Genomic DNA, 19206 nt, shown 5'->3' with positions numbered 1-19206 from the left:
AACGCGTTAGGATTGAGATTGTCAACTAAGTTAATAATTGTCTAGTGAACGTGCAGGCTTTCGCTTTCTTCATCTTTGACCTATTCTAAAGTGATGGTAAAGCCTTGTTTTGTTTTTGAAAGATTGCATCAGTATACATGCTGAAATTCTATTCGTTTAGTTTCAAAGTAAAAAGCGTACGCCAGCAGTATTATTATTGTCTTTTATGTTCGTTTCAGGTAGTGGATCAAAACTTATTGATGTAAGTATCTTTTTTTTTTCTAAACTCCACTTGTATGAGATCTCCGTAGTTATGTAGTACATCTCTACAATACGGCAATATTGTCTACTTAGGTGCCTTTTGGTAAGCCTAATAATGTTCATATAAAATATCTGAAATAGTAATCTTTTCGCTATTCTGTGGCCGACCTGTAAGCACATTTGGTACTCAACAGCCGTCAGCATGAAAGCGCGCAAAAATCCTGATTTGAAGCATGATAAAGAAATCCTCTGGCAAATGTGAACTGCCTTATTTGGGATAACCGAACAGTGTAAGAATCCGTTTTATTTTTTGTATCTATTCCATTATATTTGTCGTCTCCAGCAGAGAGTTCCAAAGAAAACGACGGCTCGAATATATGAATAGAACTGAATGGCGACGAGGATAAAAATACATATGGAATGAGTGTAACTTTGAAGTAGGTTTTCCCGTGGAGTCTTCAAGCTACAACACTAGCTCTACATTTCTCCAATGCTTTCAGAACTCCAGTTCTCAGCATCCGTTTTCGACCCGAGCCATCATAACCTAATATAACTTTTCAAAAATAGTTCTGAAAAGCTTTGCTTGCTGTAGCTTAGTTCTTTAGCACTCAGTATGAGTGCTATGAAATCTAACCTCTAACCTGTCATTTTTCACACACCGTCGCAAAGTTCCAGGTCATTGTCTTCATCACGTGTTTCATTATAACTTTCTGTACAATCAACAGATTTTACTTCTTTATTAGGTATCGCGTCGGATAGACCATGGTCATCAAGTTGAAGTTTCGTCATCCAGAAATAACGCTTTCTTTCAGTCATCCCTTCGCAAATATCACAAGGTTGTAATTACATACCTTCGCACATTGCCACCAACACAGTTGACGAAGAGTAACTGATAAATTACTTAGCTAGCTTTATACAACAAAGACACTCTTGTGTGTATATGTATTACACCTTTGCTGCTTTAGAGCCCTTTTGTATCGACTGTAACCACTGTCCTTTCATAAGCCGTTTGGCCTCGAAGTTGTTAAAATAAGTGAATATGGAAAGTTATCAAAAATGGGTGCGAAGGTATTTCTTCCCCAAAATACTTGGCCAGGATTGACACACACTTTTTAAGTGGAGGAGTGAGCTTCGATATACAAGTGAAAATGGGACGTATGGGTAATTTCACGTATATTAGGTTTTTCAGACGTCACTATGAAAAAAAATCGTGAACTTTGCATGAGTAGCATTACTGGCGGCGCAAGCTGAAAATATTGCTATTGTATAGGAAACGTAATAATAATGTTCGGGAATATATGATTTCCCAAATATATTCTGGCCTTGGACAAAATAATTCTTTGCCTAGCACAGAGTGTGGTGGCGAACGGTTATGTGACCGGGCATACACATGGTTCGTAAAAAATTTTGATTTTTGGACACTTCGCGTGGTATATTTCATTTTCCATGCAAGAAATTCGCAAAGTTATAAGCTTAACATATTCCTGTATAGCTTGGGCATGCATAGTAATGTCACATTTCTTGTGCATAAATTCCATATTTTTTACAGCAGTGGTGTGTAGAGAAGTCTCTAGCGCTGTTTCGTGCGCGCCGCGTACTGCTAGCAAGGCGTGCTGTAGAACGCACTGTACGTGCATAGTTTCAGAGCCCATGAAACCACTTTATGAAAGGCGCTGGTACATTTCCACAATGATGAAGCAAAGAAAATGCTAGACTGCACAGCATGGAATGGAGGGTGCCCTCGAAGCGACACTTAGAGGGAGTCATTAAACAAGAGACATCTTGCTACAAATACAAAAATGTGTGCTACACAGCACTGAAAAAAATTGATGTGGCATGCCAGGCACCGCGCAGTACAAGAACGTAGCTCCTAGACGTAGCGAAAGCAATGAGCACCCTGACCCCTCTCCCTGTTCGACTACTAAAGGAAACACAAGGCAAACTGTGAACAGCACAGCCGACAACCTAGACGAATAGCTCGCCGCTATGAAAAGAACATGGCAGTATATTCACCAAAATCCTGTGGAAATTATGGGCACGTGCTAAAATTTTAACGATATCGAGTTTTCGTTCCTTTGACCCTATTGTTCTAGGCATAAAGGTAGTCCTTGAGAACCGATGTTGAGGTGTATTTTACTAAATCAAGTCCTTCCTTCAAGGTAAGGGGCATTTCTGAGTCAGGGGATTAGAAACACCACTCAGTAACATTACATCAGGGTCCACAGATTCTTAAAATGTTCCCACTACCCCAAATGAAACGTTCAACACTACGCCATTCTCATCATCAACATCAAGAACAAGAACACAAAAATATAACAAGCTTGCTTTATTCAGTATTTTACCTTCCTTTTCTGTAAATCCTGTGAGCTGCCACACCCTTCATGGTCCAATGAATGAGAAGAAATTTGGTGACCTTCCCGGTGCGCTGTCGTCATATCAGGTCACGTATACGAAACACGGAAGCATATTGGTGAACACGTTGTGCCAGACGACTCAACTGTACACAGGCATCCGCGACAGCTTTGCGATGATCACCACGTCTTCAACGTGGCATGAAATAATCCTTACTTCACACGGCATCGTGAGCAAGTGTGCAAACTGTGAGTACTGAATCTCACTGATGGCTCCGCGCTACCCTTCTTGCTCGAGAATCCCACAAACAGCTTGCGACTTCCGATCAGGTAGGCCCCATCATTCTTGGTTGAGGTGGTTGTGGTTAAGGAGAATAAACGATTACAGGTGTCAGACGACACACCATGAACAAATGACATAGTACCAGAAGCTTTCCATGGCATTGTTATTTGAAAGCCTGTGAGTGGTTTACAATATCGAATTAAGATCAATGATTCGAGCATGCAGTGACACTACAGCGGGAATCATGAAAAAAATTCTGTAGCTGTCTTTATTCCTTCTGATCATTGACATGTGCTATAAGACGCAGAATCCGCTCCTTTGTGCCAAAGTATCACCGCCGAAGAACTTAACGAAAAGGGGCACACGCCGACATTGGCACTTCGTCTTCCGTCAGACCAGCTGCCGCATTCAACCATAATGCCACCAAATGGATACTACAAGCAAGAGGCGCCAAATGAATTGCACGGTAGCAGCACGCTGCACAGTCTCCTCGAATATCGCGGCTTTAGAAGTTGTCCCCTATTTCTAAAATGACGCTAGCTGCGTGTCGCCAACACATCGTTATTTGGCATTCCCTGATAGATGGCTTTCATATTTAGCATGCCGTTACGAACTTGACCGCGACACGCCGTCATTTAGGTCCTTAAGCGCCTTGGACGAGCCCAGCTCGTCAGCGCGGTACTGACACAGTTTTCCTGAGCTTGTCCACGGCAATAATCCAGTTCCCAAAGCGATCTTGATGAATGGAGTGCATACACTTAGTTCTTCCTCTAATTCCTAGATGGCAGCACTTTGTCAGCGCTCAAATTTCGTATTCTTTAAATGGCGCACTTTGGCACTTTGTATTGAAAGGTAGCCACAAACTGGTGTGCACTGCGCCAGAGCGCTATGTACCATTTCATTGTCATGAAATTTCTCACACTTCGTGACTTACCTTAGCAGTGACATGGGTGAAAACCTTTTTTCGTGCCGAACATTGCTTGGCACAATATTTGATTTTCAAGCGTTGTAGCATCAAATATATTTCCTGTTTCCGACTGTAGCGTTTCTGACAACGAAAATTACAGATGGATTTCTAAGCGAAGAGGCAAATTAGGGTTGTAAACGTAATGTATGAATTAAATTGTTTGAAAACGCTGCAAAAGTTTTGAGAAAGACAAGATGTTTGAAAATAGGCTATAACAATGCACTAAAATAAAGTCATGATTGGTCTGAGGGATAAAGCGCTTATAGAGTTACTATGGTGGTTTGCAATGTATGTGTTTCACTGGAACGCCAGAGGGCTTAAGTAGCGCATCTCCGAATGTCGCCTTTCTTCTTGACAGTCAATTGTCTGTCATTGTCATTTTCAAGCCGATTCGATCATCTCTACAAGATATCTAAGCATGAATATTTTATTGTTCTGAATGTGGCGAATAAATAAAGGTCTATATTATGTGTGTATGCTTAATGACCACTGCCACTCAATCATAAGAAGCACAACGTGTATCCAACAGGGAAGACGTTCTACCTCAATTTTACCATTTCAGTATCTACGTGTGGTCTTGAAGTGTATGGGATTACGTGGGGCTGTGGGTAAACCTGACAACGACTCCAGAGCTGTGAGATATCAATGCCCATAGCATTCGGTATTATTTTGTCCCCCTTCCGCCATCTACTTATGTGGAAAGGCGAAGGCGAACTACACGGACAGAAGATCGGTGTACTTAGCCTTTGTAAAGGGACTGAAATATATAAGATACACATTTCTTTACAGAGCAGCGTGAAACAGGTACGAGTAACATTGCTGCATGTTTTTCTTTCACAAAATGACGAGGCAATTTGCTCACAAGCAAACGGCGGGAAAGTGTGGTACCCTCACACACACTTATCGCAGGGCTCAACAGACTAAGTCCTTGTTCATCGCATTCATCCAATGTATGCTCAAACCAATTCAGAAAGACGCTGTTGCGAGTGATTATCTTTCAGCCTACAAGATGCCAATAAATGTGGCTTTGCTTGCACCATGCATTCTCACTTGAAGGCTTGTACGCTCGCCATATTTGATATCACAGATCATTTCTCAGTTGTAATTATGCACAACGCAAGTGCAGCCGAACAACGTTCATTCCTGATTTGATGTTGGCTACACACATGCAGCAGCATACTGCGTGCGTCTGTCCTGCTTTGGGACTGTACACAGAACATAGAATATACAGTGTTATAATGGTTGTGTGCATGACAACTTCATCATGCAAAGCAAATAAAAATTATTGCAATCCCGATAGGCTTTTAGAGTTGTAGCTTCAATGCCAATACGTATATTCAAATGCATTACCAGAAGCGCGACGGACTGCTTCGTTTTTAATGGAACTAGCAGTACCAAGAACAACGACAATACACAGTAACAATTAAAAATCGCATGGAAGTCATTGTTTGTAAAGAAATTATGGCGTGGTTATGGGTACTGCCTGTATATGCGCATGATATGGTGTGTCGGAGTAGTTTGGGCTTACGAAACTACTAAGCTGCACGGATATTGTAGCATCATCGACTCTAACACCCATTTAAGGGTACACAAAAATCTAGCTTGGGTACATTGTTAAAGTAATGAGATAGATTAGGTGATTTTCCCAATCATACGTGGTTCAACAAATCCTATTTTTCAGATGCTGAATACCACGCAATATATATGGGTATATTCATCCAACTATAGACCAGTCTACACGGAGTACAATGCGCAGTGCGCCAAATATAAGAAATATGAACTGAACAGAACAAATTTAGCCCAGGGTCCTGATTATGACTACGATTTCTTTTACGAGCGTGTGTCTGGAGGTAAAACGTAAGTACATGGCATTAATTATGTTGACGAGCAGTACCATAATCTTTATTTGTACTCGTACCGTCATCTTTACCGTAAGGATTAGGCCGGCAGTGAGTACGCAAGATGCAATATATCATCATTCAATACTACAAAAATATTAATGTCCAATCCCAATACACAACATAATACATATTGAAGGAGCAAATATCGCGCATAAAAGTGGTAGCTAACAATAAATGCGTGTAGCTCAGGTAATAGCAAAACGCTCATTTTTCCGAAGTTTGCGACTGCCTTTTGATTCATTTAGAAAAGTTTAAATCATGAGCTGATTTAGCAGTCAAACAGATATTTTGTTCGCAAAGTGTTATTGGACTAAATAATAAAATGTTCCGACACGAATTACTGCTCTTCGAATGGCAAGCTTACTTTATTTTAAAAAAAAACAAGATCGTGGTGCACTTAATGAAATAAAATATTTCCCCATGTTCGCTCCGAATTCGCCTTTACAGTGATGTGATCAGGCTTGAGTTATCTCTTCTTCAAGGTTGGTAACCGATATCATAAAGAAAAATATACACAAGAACTTAGCTCCATGCAACTCTTTATAGGCTGGTGATAGCAAACTTAGATTGCCATTTCTCGACAGTTGTGCAATCGTGTATCACGGGTGACTCTGCACGTCCTCATTTATCATAATGATGTTTCTATACGTCTTAAGTCGTACCAACTTGTGATCCCATGCCAATTGTAGCGTACTCGCATAGACTTATTCGCTCAACACACCTCGGGTTTTCTGCTTGATATTTTCAATGTGGGTAAAACACACCTTTAATGCTATATACAAATGGACGAGCAATGCTGAAATTGTATTGGGAATGATCATTGACATTGTTAACGCAAGTAAACTTTCTGTACTTCGTTACATACCACCATTTTATCGATCCTGTTTCCGTTCGTTGCTGAAGTTTATAAAGCCAGAGCTGCTCGAAATGGGAAAGTGAAAATGCATGGCTATTAGTACCATCTGCGCATTTATTATGCGCGACTCTTCTGACCAGCAGGATTAGAAGCTGGATATTAGTGACCATAGGCACGTTCGTTGGGTTGTCGAAGATACAACAATTTAGTAATAGAAAAAGGTATGATCGATCTGCCTCAGCCGCTATCGAAGAAGGCGTTTAGGATGTTTTTGGATGTAGCGACCTGTTGCCCTATATGGCACTGCGTTTTATGGGTGGCACTTCTTTTATCACCATGCCACAAGGGTAAGCGATACTTCCAGCGGCACATTTTTAATGAGCTGTTCGGTAGCCCGCGAAGCTTTTTAAACGATAAAATCTACGTCTTGCACCTGAGTCGCATCGTCTGAAAGTTCTGCATGTCCCAAAGCATGCGCGTGACAACGTTCTTGTTGCCGCTGTATCGCCGTGTTTTACCATCGTAACACCACAGTAGTACAGTAGTATTGCAAAACCGTGCGTTGTTAAAGCGATTACCATTAACTGCTTGTTTAAGTAGTCTGAAGCTTATATATCTATCACGCCTATCATCACGACCACTTGACCAAACTTGTCTATCAGCTTGCGCCATTAGATATGTGCTCGCGGTTCCGATGCCGTGCCGTCCCGGTTCCAGCTTCATGATTTGACACTGTTTTAGAAATCTATAAAGATTATACCGACATCATTTCGGATTCACCTCTAGTACTTGCTACTCTCTCGTCTAAAATTGATTAGATATTTTAATGCAGTTAGCATTATTTGTGTACTTCGTTCGTCTTGAGCCTATCTATATATCCTATCCATACCAGTGGGCCGCCAAGTTGGTATGATGCTGTCGTTGTAGTCGTCGTTGACAGGCTGTTGTAGCGAGCGAAGTCGCTGCCTCTTCTGCCAAGTCGGTGTCGCTCAGATTGAATGTTGCTGCACTAATGTCCTTTCCTGTTTTCTCTGTGATGCTGACCCCGTGCGCCCTCTTGCTCGGGTATTGAGCAGCGTCGACGTGTCTCGATTCGGCATCTTTCTCGTACGCCTTCTCGAGTGCTCCGATTCTTGCCTCTCGTCTGCCCATGTGGTACACCGGGTGCACGTTGCGAGGTAAATAAAAACAGTACTACACTCTCTGAGTTGGAGAGGTATGTGTTTGTGTTCATTGCATCACTTGAGCCCTTCTCTGTATCCAAGTCGGCGCCGGATGGGTCTACCTGGTTTCCTTAGTTTGAGTCGCTCGATTTCGTTGATTCTGTGGGCTTCCGCTAACTCCTCTCAGATGTTGTGAACAGCCAGTTCAAGTAGCTTCTCAGATGACGTTCTTGCCAGACGCCCAAATGCAAGTTAAGCACCTAGACGATGAGAATGTTCAACTTCTTTTCCGCGTTCTTCAGGCCCAAACACGGAGTGCCGTAGCTGATGCGGCTGGAGACTAGGGCTTGCGTTAGGTTTAGGGTGTCTTCTTTATTGAACCCGTGTCGTTTGCTCTCCACTCGTTTTACCAGATGTGTGACTTGAGTGATGGTACCTTGAAACTTCTATTGGGTTGCTGAGCCCGCTTCGTCGTTTTGGAGAACTAGCCCAAGTACACTCAGAATACCAACTGATGGGATGATGGTGACATTAAGTTCAACTTTAGGGTTGAGCGTTGAAGGCGGCGGTCAACTTCTCCTTCTTCTGCGCTGTACAAGCAGTTATGATTTTTCAGGAGCATGAGAGAGGCCGCACGCTTCGAGATTCGTCTCCGTACAATCAACGCCTTCCTGTAAGGCGTCTAGTTGTTTACTCGTAGAGCCTCCTGTGACTTAGTAGGGAGAAAGCCGCGCGCCTACGATAACTTCAAACAAATTCCTTGTCGCCTGCCCACATTATTACACAAATACATCCCACGCTACACATATATAATAACATGTAAGCTCTACAGAAAACCAAATACGCTCTATCATATGTTTGGCAGTGCAATGGTGTCACGGAGGTTCCACCAAACAGAGCGTCATCTAACGAGCAGGCGAGCAGTGGGACAACCTGCTGACCAGCGCTGACCCACAGGACAAAAAACGACTGGTGGACCGAGCAAGACGCGGAGAGCCGAGGGCCATGGCATCCTAGACTAAGGAAGCCAACCACCTGCTGAAGATCGTCGGCTTTATTTTTTAACTAAAGTTTATTTCATCAGCATTATCATCATCCTACTGGGCTACATGCCGTTGTCGTCACACCGTCGTCGCATTCGGTCTTCGTGACACAGCTGTCGTAGCGCGATCGTGGTCATACACTTTCGTCATCGCATTGTCCTCCTGCCATTTTCATCTGATCGTCGTCGTTGGGTAGTTATGAATGAGTCATCATGCTTTGTTGTCATACTGTCGTTGTTATGCCATCGTGGTGCTTACATATACGCGATTCTAACTTCGTCATGCCAGAGTCTCATCCTTCTGCCATTGTCATGTCATCGTAGTTTCACAGTCGTAGCCATACTATCGTTGTCACGCAGTCGTTGTCGCGACATCATTGTACATTTGTCATTCCTTCTGAAATGTCATCACATTATCGTCATGCCACCACTGCCGTACCATCCTCGTCATAACGCTTTCGACGCTGCACAGACATCCTTCCTTCATCGTCCTTCTACCGCAACCAAGCTGTTGTCATTGCTGCGATAAACCATACTGTCACTGACCTAGTGACTCAAGTGGTCTGCGTGGCTGGGCCACAAGGTAGGTCTCCTGGTCATGATGTCATCGTAGTGGTTCTATCGCCGTCATTACAGTTTCCTGATCTGACTCTCGCAAAATCATCGTCGCCATCCCTTCTACTCTGACCTAGTGGCACAAGTTCTCAAATAGCTCGGGCTATTACGTATGTGCTCGTGGGCACGGTGCCATGGTAGTCGTTGCATCGTTGTCATTGCAGCTTTGTCGTCCGACTTTCGTTACAACATCGTGACGCTATCATCGTCATAAAGTTTTAATCCATTCACTGTCACTCCGCCATTGTGATGCCGTCGTAGTCGTTGAAATGTCGTCATGCAATCTTCGTAATATGACTCTCGTCATGCCATCGTGCTGAACCTTCTACTTCCACCCAGTCGTCAAAATCGTCTGACAGCTTAGGCCAATAGGCATGTACTCACCGTGGTGACGCCGGCGTGGTCGTGGCACCTTCGTCGTAAGTTCGTTTGCTGACTCTCGCCATGCCGTCATCATCCCACCATGAATGTCATACGGCCATCATTCATGCGCTGTTACACCATTATGATGATTCCGTCATTGTCCACCATTGTCGTCATCTTTACTTCGTTATCTCACTCTCGTCATGCCTTCGTCTTCACGCCAACATTGGGACAAAGTAGTCCTCATACCATTGCCGTCATGCTGCCTCCTCACGATGTCGTTTCACCATCATCATCTCTTCAGGAACATCATCTCACTGTCGTCGTGCCATTTTCATCATATCAAATAGGGCGTTCAATTGATGTCAATCTTTTTGATCACTCTATTATAATCTTGCTCTCTTCACTCGGACGTGATTATGCCTCCGTTTATATCACTGTCATTCAAACGAAACGTGTACAATCACTTCATTCTAGCATCGATGTTAACAAAGCAGCTCGAGCCCAAGTTAAGGACCGTACAACAAGCGATGCAACGAGAAGTGTTAGGGGTAACCTTAAGAGACAAGAAAAGAACTGCGTGGATAAGAAAAGCAAACGGGGATAGCCGATATTGTGGTTGACATAAGGCTGGGCAGGCCATCTAACGCGCAGGGTAGATAACCGGTTGACAATTAGAGTTACAGAATATTTGTCAAAAGAAAGGGTGCGCCGTCGAGGACGCCAATGAACCCTAGTTGGGTATATCACATTTGGAAGTTTGCTGGTGCAAGTTGGAAGCATATTGCGCTGGACAGGGGTTATTGAAGATCGCAGAAAGGCCATCTCCAGTAGTACACGACAAAATAGGCCGATTACAATGATCTTGCCTCCGTCAGTATGCCGTCGTCGTCACGTCGTCGTGGTAGTGCTATCGCCATCACTAGTTTCGTCATCCAACTCTCGTGATGTCGTCATCACCGCGTCGTCGTCAAACAGGCTTCATAATAAAGCCGTCGTCATACCTTTGTCATCTCACGCTCATTGTCATCTCACTAGGTACGTACGCAGGATTTTTTTTGGGGGGGAGGGGAGGCAACCCAAGGTAACATTTCTGTGCGAATGAGGGGGGGAGTTACCTTTACTAGTACAAATGTGAATACTGCCCACCATTCGCAACAAAGATGCGCAAGCCCACAAAAGAGAAATAAAATAAGGCGTACATCACAGGTACGCCTGTAAGATACCTGTCCTTTATTTAGAAAACAAGGAATCACATCAAATGGACTCGCGCAGGAAGAACACTACGAAGAACAAGTAAACAAGCGAAAGTGTAAAATAAGGATTTCTAGTAGCGTTGTTTGAATTAGTTCTGGAAGAACTATGAAGTATATATATATATATATATATATATATATATATATATATTTGCGGAACAATCACAGTTCTTTTGGATCCCTCGTTTGCAGCTCTACCAAGTTCAGTGCCAAAGCCTACTCGTGTTATTAATTGGGAAGTTGCGTAACGATGTGTGGTCACCAGTCCCGTACAAGCGCGAAGAGTGCAGGACGCTGCGCTTCTAGACGCACTCCGCCCTCCGCGGAAGGCTATAAAAACAACCACATTAGCACAGCAGAGAAGTGGATACGTCAGACCGCTCGACTGATAACTGTAGAAGCGTCATTCAAAACACGCGGAATTCTTCTCCATTTCCGGCGGCGTTTTCGCTACTTCCTTTTTAAACAAAACGCGTTCATCTATAAATAGTTTCACAAGCAAAGCTTATATTTGTGAATTTTCGTTTTTCCTTCCTGTTTGGGTGTTGCCTTGGCTCTCTTCTTTAGTAGATCGCTTAATTTCTCAACTCCTTCGGACTCTTGTTTCCAGTTGACAATTTTGCATGAAAAGTGCTGTGCAATTAGGGAAAAACCAGACTATGTTACGGGTGACATTCATATTGTTTATGGGTTTAACCGTTATTGCAGTGTTCGACCATGCACGCTGTTTCGCGTGATTTTATTTTCCACCTCATGTGACCTATATTACGGGTATACGGTTCCGAGGATATGCCAGCGTTGCGACGAGCCGTCACTCGTGGAAATAATGAAGCAAATGGAAAAGTTAAACGCGACTGGCGTTTTCCCCGGCCGCAACTCGTTCCACGAGCATACACACCCGCTGACTACGAACCAAATCCTTTTCCTGGTCCCTGGATCAGCCTAAACAAAGAAGGTTGAATTAACGAAGCAACAGTGATGTGCGTGATCGTTGAATAGATGGTGACAACTGAACTCATCTCGAGTTAATTGCGCGGGCACCAAATCGATGAGAACACTGGCTTTCACACGCCTGGAGATGCCGATAAATACCGCCATCCAAAAAGTGAAAAAATTGACAGCCATGCCACTCCGTGAAGATGAGCTGACGACAGTCAATAGACGTCTTACTGTCGTCATGGCATCGTCTTTATACCGCCTTTGCCATTCCGTTGACATAACTCCTCCTTCGTCATTCCGTCAGCGTCACTACGGTGATATGCTCATGAGCGACTTTGGCAAGTGAGTGCCAGAGCAAAGTGGGACGATGTCGGAGTGAGTCGCATACAGCCGAACAAACTAATGTCTGAGTATGACTACTTCACTTGTTAAATAAGCGCCAATTAAGGAATACGATGTGTCGTTATATTGCCCGTATGGGAACAGAGTTACGGTCGAGAGACATAGTTTAAGCCTTACTTAACGCACAATCATTGTGCTGTATGGCTTGCCTTCTCATGTCCTCATTTTTACGCTTAAAAGCATTTATGAATTCCTACAAACTCGAGCAATTTGCGGTTGCCATAGTGTAGTGCCTTCTGACGTAACTTCTTTTATGCGAATACCATTCACTGGCAACTTTAGGCATGTTCAGTATATATATATATATATATATATATATATATATATATATATATATATATATATAATGCTCTTTTTAACTCGGCTCCCACACCGCCCAAGTAACCCAAGTTGTCTAGTAGGTTGGGCAATCAAGTATGCGCTTGTGGTCGTGGTGACATCGTCGCCATTGCACATTCGTCATAACATCTTTGTCATCAATTCTCTTCACGCCGGCTTTGTCACGCAGTCGTCGTCAAACAGTCATCATGCTTTCGATGTCACACTAGCGTCGTGATGCTATTGTGCTCACTTCCTCTTCACCACAGTAGCATCGTCGTCACGCCATTGTCGTCATGCCTTCGTTTTTACCTCATTAGCCTCATATTGCTGACACGCCATCCTCGTCATTGAGTCATCGTCATGCATTCACAGTTAGACTGTAGTGATACCGTCACGGTCGTTCCATTGACGTCATTCTAACTTCGTTATCCGACACTCGCTATGCTGTCGTTATGGCATCATCGTCGTCACGCTGTCATTTTCCTCTCTTCATCACATCATTAGCATCATACCATTGTCCTAATACCTGCTCTATCGCTACGCCCTTGTCAATCAGCCCTTCGCCATGCTGTTGTAATCGTACTGTCGTCATTTAATCGCATTTATTCACCTGTTTAATCGCACTCATTCCACCAATGCATTCCATCTTCATCTTGGCATCTGCCAGCCTACCCGACCCTCGTAATGTTATCGTCGTTACATAGTTGTCGTTATAACATTGTGGTGATGTATTCGTCGTCATGTTTTGCTTTATCTTCTTCTTCACTTCTGGAACGTCATGCAATTTTTGTCCATGCCGACTTTGTCGTACCACCTTCGTCGTTCTGTCGACGTCGATTCTTTGTTGTTATCTTATCGCAATAACGTCGTCATATTTAAACGATAATATGCCACCGTTGTCAGCCATCGCCGTCATTGCGTCGTCGTTAGACTTCGGTTATTGTGACACTGTCATCGTGCCGTCATCGTCCCTCAAGCTTTGTCATCCCTCCTTTGTCGTAACGTCGTTGTGATGCAGGCTACTTGATAACAGTCTTCGTCATGCCAAATCATAATACTTTCGTTGCCGTTCTAATTGCCCTATTATCTTTGACATGCCATCTTCGTCATTGCGTATTCGTCATGTATTGTTTTGCCATACCTTTGTCGTGATGCCATCGCTGTAGTTCCATGGCCGTATCTGTAGCTTCGTCATTCCTCTCGCCTCAACGGATCGTCACCTCGCCATTGTAGCCGCAGTCGTCTTCATACTATTGTCACAATGTGCCGTCGCAAAATCTTCGTCGATCTAACGGCGTCATTCCTTCTTCGTCATTCTGTAGTATGCATGGTGCAGTCATTCAATCGTGATTATGCGGCCATTGCCATGCTTTCGTCGTCATTGCGTCGTCGTCAGACAGCTGCTATCTAGCATCGGTTGCCGTACCGTTGTCGTGTCGTTGTCGTCATACAGTCAGCGTCGACGCATCGTCCTGATGCCTTCGTCGTCACGCTGTCGTCGTTAACCACCATCATCACTTAGGAATCGTCATCTCATTGTAGTCATGCCGTCGTCCTCATATTGCCTTTGTCGTTGCCACCACCGTCATTCCTCTTACGTCATTTTATGGCCACGACTGCGTCAGCGTCATGCAATCGTCCCAGTGCCGCCCTGCTCATGGGTAACCTTAGCTTGTTATTGCCACAGCAATGGGAAGCATACCGGAATTTTTCCCACATAGTCAAAACAACGGACGTCTCAGAATGGCCCCTACAAATGCTAAAGGCACGTGATTTCCGAAATACTGTATGTCGCTGCAATTCGAGAATGCTAATCGTTTTCAGTTCAGCGGCCTAATTTTTCTTATGAAAGACTTTTGCACTATGCGAAATTTTTAGCTACTTACGAGAGGTTAAAAAGTACTAAGCAAATCAATGTGTTGCTGCATCACCGAGATATATAAAATATCTATGTGCATACTCTGCTCAAGTAAACCTACGAAACCAGCAAAGGCGCATGACTGTGGTAAATGCATGCCTGTGTGAACTTACCGGCACTTACTGTGTTGGCCTTGTGGTTGCAGGTATGAAACTCGTTTTTCTTCACGGCTGTGGATGAATAACGAAACTGGCGAGGAATACATACAAGTAGACACAGGTAAAAGACACTTTTTCTTTAGGTGGAGGAATAGCTAACTCATTTAATTAAGCCCCGAGACACCTAGTAGAACATGCCTTTGGAAGGCAATAGAAGACTGGTTAATGTCAATAGTGGTACTGTCCTTTGCGCTACTGCTAACAAGGACAACAAAGCCAAGACACTACCCAAGCTTCTGCCTAGTATTTGTAGTTTATAGAAAGACACACTTGAAAGAATGCTGCACGTGCACTATTTCTTCAAGCGCCCTTCTCAACCCTTATAAGCAACCCCCTTCGCATGTCTGGGCGGCCGATTTTTCAAGGAATGTCGAAGAAGAATTCTTGCGTGGTAGGGGGCTCAAATACCGCCAAAATGTGCCGGCGATCAGCGGGAGCAGCGGTAGCAATGGATCGCCGCTGTTCGGCTGGAAATGTCCTGTTCTCATCTTTTCCTTTCTAGCGTCGGTGTTTTTTTCCACCCCATCAAATTTAGACGGGTAAGCGACAAAGTTCATCTGCAGTGCAGCATGCAGTTTAAAGGTATTTCCCTAAAGTTCTGAATGCCGTTTGCCGCTTATACTGTTTGCCGCTTCTTTATCGCGTTGCGCTAGCTAGGCAGCACGACTTCACGAGCGCATTGTGTTGTATGGTACAGCTACTGAAGCTTGCAACAACTGAATTTGTTGGTTTTATGCGGCCCGGTAAATCGTCGCACCAGCTTTCGCGCATTTCATGTTTTTGCATCTATGTTATGCGAGGCTTTGAGCATGTTGAACTGTGGTAGTTGCTTCATGCATAACTCTTGTTGATTTTTTTGAAGTGCGAGGTTTTCATCTTGCCTTGTTTCTAAAGGGAAAAAATCACGCTGTGTCTTATCGGAATGATACCAAGCAAGTGCTTTTTTAACAGCTTTATTCTTTTCGCCCGATGGCATCTTAGATATTGTGTTTTTTTTTTTTTGGAAATGTGTTTAGAAAATGGGTAGTTCAGGGCTAGAATTGCTAATAGTTGCTGCATATGGTATTTTTGTTCCATTTTCGCTTAAAAGTTGGCGTCCGGTTTGGGAAGTCATCACACCTCGATGCTGTCTGAGCAGACCTAACATGCCGAGTGATTTGTTTGTTTCTGAACGTAGCCCCATTTTCATGTGAATTTTGTGTTCAACTGAATTGGTTCTTTTATGCTTGCGCCGCAGAGGACTAAACATGCCTTGCCGCTAGCGCTCATCTTCTTTGACTGGCGCTGCTATCCCTCTAAAGATCATGTGGCATCTCTCTCTAGTAACATTAAAAAAAGTACTGAAAAGTTGGTCAGGCTCTAGCTTTGTACCCTTCAAAGCAGCTCCCTAAAGGAATTAAAAATTACAATAAACTGCAGCGGGAACGGCTGTGCATCGGCTTTTGCAGCGGATCTGCACCGGCGGTACAGAAATAACTCGCACTCTTACTTTAATGATGCATTTCCATCAATAAATTCGCAATTACTCTTCTTGAGGCGACTTTGTCGGCACTAATTCGGTAATGTCACATGTATTCATCGGCAGAAAGATCACTAGAAAATGTGCAGATATCGCACTGTGCTGATTTGTTTGAGATGTAAGTCTGCAGTAATGACGTGTGCCTATTGTTGATGTACAGAAGCAGTATTACGGCAAGGGTAGAATTTAAAAACAAGACTGAGACATCGCAATACTCAACAAAACCTAGCAGCTAGTTAACATGAGCTCCACTTCGTGTAATAAGGTTCATTGCGTTTGTCTGCGCGGCGCACCTGGCACGTCTGTGGACCGGGTTGTCCCAAACAGTGGTAGCTTCGCGCTCCTACCTGCTTCCACAGAGACCAGCGTCTTCCCTACAGCTCTCACCGTAGAGGCAGCAGTCTGGCACCCGAACAAAGGAGAAATCCCAGCCGCGAACTTCAGCCATCCTTGCTGCAAATTGTCGTCGGCCGCTACTGCTCCCGCGCATAATGTTAGAAGCGCCCGCTAGGAGGCTATTAGTGGCGCCTCTATAAGCAGTGCACTTGGCAAATAGCCGAGATGTTGGCGTTTTTACGATTGTGAGGCAGCACTGTGGGGCATGGTATTTCAGCAGTCGGCCGACGTTTGGGCGCAGGCGCCAGTAAGATCGGCTGCGATACAAAAAATGTGGCGGCTTTTGCTCCTTGAATGTATGACTTTGTCCAGGTACTGCGTAGAAGTTTCTTTGCTCGTTTTGTATGCGTTTGTTCGTAGGCGTGCCGGCATAGCGGAGTGAGGTCGTGCGCTGTCGATGTCCATGCTCGATTATGTTTACTCTCCGACGATGGCTGCCCACCCAGTGAACCAGGTGAAGCAGTGGACACTGACGCCCCATTTGATAATCCCTGTGTCTAACGGCAGACCGGACGTCCGCATATTGCAGAATTTAAAAGTGCCTCGGGCAGATTTCCTCGCGCCTGCGGAGCTCGTGCTGAGTCAGTCACGCCGCATTATGCCGTTCTCGTGCCTTACGGTACCCTACCTTCAAGTTAAAATTACTGATTTTCCAGGCGGAGCAGTACATGGACCCTTGTAGAGACCACCACCTCCCCTGGAGCAGTATATTCGCTTACGCCAGGCTAAATATAAGGCGGACGTACCTGCTTTGCTCCATTTCGCTAGCTCCGCAGCTCCCGCCTACGGATTTTTGCACATTCTCGTGCAGAAAAAACGTTTCTCTCACTCAAAGGGGACCATTCAGAAAGGCTCCTGAAAAGTCGACAGAAGCATGAGCCTGACATGAGCGAATATACTGCTCCAGAAGAGCAGGCCTAGCCTCTACTACGGCGCCTACCACTCATCTAGAAAAAACAGTGCTGTTTTTTTTATATCGTAGCTGTTAAGGGCTCGTAACCCCAGGATTGTATCCATGTGTCGAGACAAACTCGAGCCTGCTCCTCCGGCTTACGCGTCAGACGCCACCTGCCTTTGTGCCGTCGAGTACGCGCCGAGTTTGACGCGGCGCTACTAGAATAAAACATTGTAACAACAACTAATAGTCTGTGTCGTGCGTTCCGTGAAGTCGACATCGCGCCAGAGCTCTGATCAGTTGCTGTTTGGACTCACGATGTCTCGGCCGCGTGCAGTTCATTCTGGGGAAGAAGAGCGGTAAGGCAGGAAGCGGCGACTGCCCCTGAATCGCGAATGGTCGCGCAAACGTCGCGAAAGAGCTAGCGCCGCCTAACGCACAGCCAGCAGCGTTCCGTCCAGTGGTTCGGAGTCTATAGGCAACAACGAGGCCGTTGAGCAAATACAGCGCGCACGAGACCAGCAGCGGCGACGGCAGCGGCGGGCCAACGCCACGAACGTCGAACGCGCCACGCAAGCCGAGAGCAAGCGCGAGGCGCGTCAACAGCACGCCGCCATGTCGTTGAAGCAGTTCCCGGGTGCATGGCGAGCTTATGCCGAGAGTTCGTGGAGAACCCCTTCGGCGCCACGTGTGTATATGTTTGATTCTTTAATATTGTAACAAACAATTACAGAAGCAAATGTCCATAGTCATACATGCAATAGTCACACAAATCAAATACAACTTTATAATATACAGCTTCGCTTGTCTTACACCTTCATCGGAGTGGAAGGTTTGAGCGACATTATGAAGGTAGAGAGCAGTTACGCGTGAGGAAGGTACAATCCGGCATGGCTGACTTGGCCTGAGCCCCGGACTCGACCACTATGTCCGACGTACCTTTACCTTCTGGGATTAGCGTGTGTCCTACGGACTTTTACAGAGCGATCACTAAATTGGGTGTCAGTGCCCACTGCTTCACCTAGTTGGCGACGCCGGCAGCCAACGCGGGAGCGTAAACAAACGCGACTCCACTCCACAATGCCGGCACACCTAGGGATAGACGCATACAACATGCGCAAAGAAACCTTGCTCCGTAGTACCTATAGGCAAAGTAAGATAATCAAGGAGCAAAAGCTCCCATATCTTCTCTTTCGCACCCGCTCTTACTCGCGCCTACGCACAAACGTCAGGCGATTCCTGAAATGCCACGCCCCGCTGTGCTGCCCAGCTATTGTAAGGTCAAAGTGGGGATGCTCTGACACGCTTATCACTGGACACGCTGCGGCGTCAAGCGGAACTGCAGCGTGTCCCAAGTTCGAATCTATGCGGTCAATATTTCTTAAACATTTATGTCGTGGCTTTGAATCTTTCCACCAACGGAGAAATATAAATTATTTTTGTTATTTTATAGTGACACATACGCACTGGCACATGCCCACCTAGATAAGTTGGCGCCAAAGAGACTCGTTGAAGCACATACCCAGTTCCTCATAGCTGGTGAACCAAGTGGGTATAAAAGGCATTCATTGAAGAGCAGCACATACCGAATGGCACATGCCGATTTACACAAGTTGCTGTG

At 44.8% G+C, this 19206-nt stretch overlaps 1 long non-coding RNA gene across 1 annotated transcript in view; it reads left to right on the top strand.

The window, feature by feature from the left end:
• Window positions 1–218: 218 nt before the first annotated feature.
• The window catches only part of LOC129385422 (uncharacterized), a 30498-nt gene continuing 11510 nt past the window's right edge, over window positions 219–19206 (top strand). The window contains exons 1-3 of the long non-coding RNA XR_011895500.1: window positions 219–241; window positions 5523–5698; window positions 14763–14836. This is a non-coding gene — a long non-coding RNA (uncharacterized lncRNA). The remainder of the gene's footprint in view (window positions 242–5522; window positions 5699–14762; window positions 14837–19206) is intronic.

This window comes from Dermacentor andersoni, chromosome 7, assembly GCF_023375885.2.
Source record: "Dermacentor andersoni chromosome 7, qqDerAnde1_hic_scaffold, whole genome shotgun sequence".
Taxonomy (NCBI): domain Eukaryota; kingdom Metazoa; phylum Arthropoda; class Arachnida; order Ixodida; family Ixodidae; genus Dermacentor; species Dermacentor andersoni.
This window is presented reverse-complemented; position numbering and strand designations above follow the sequence as displayed.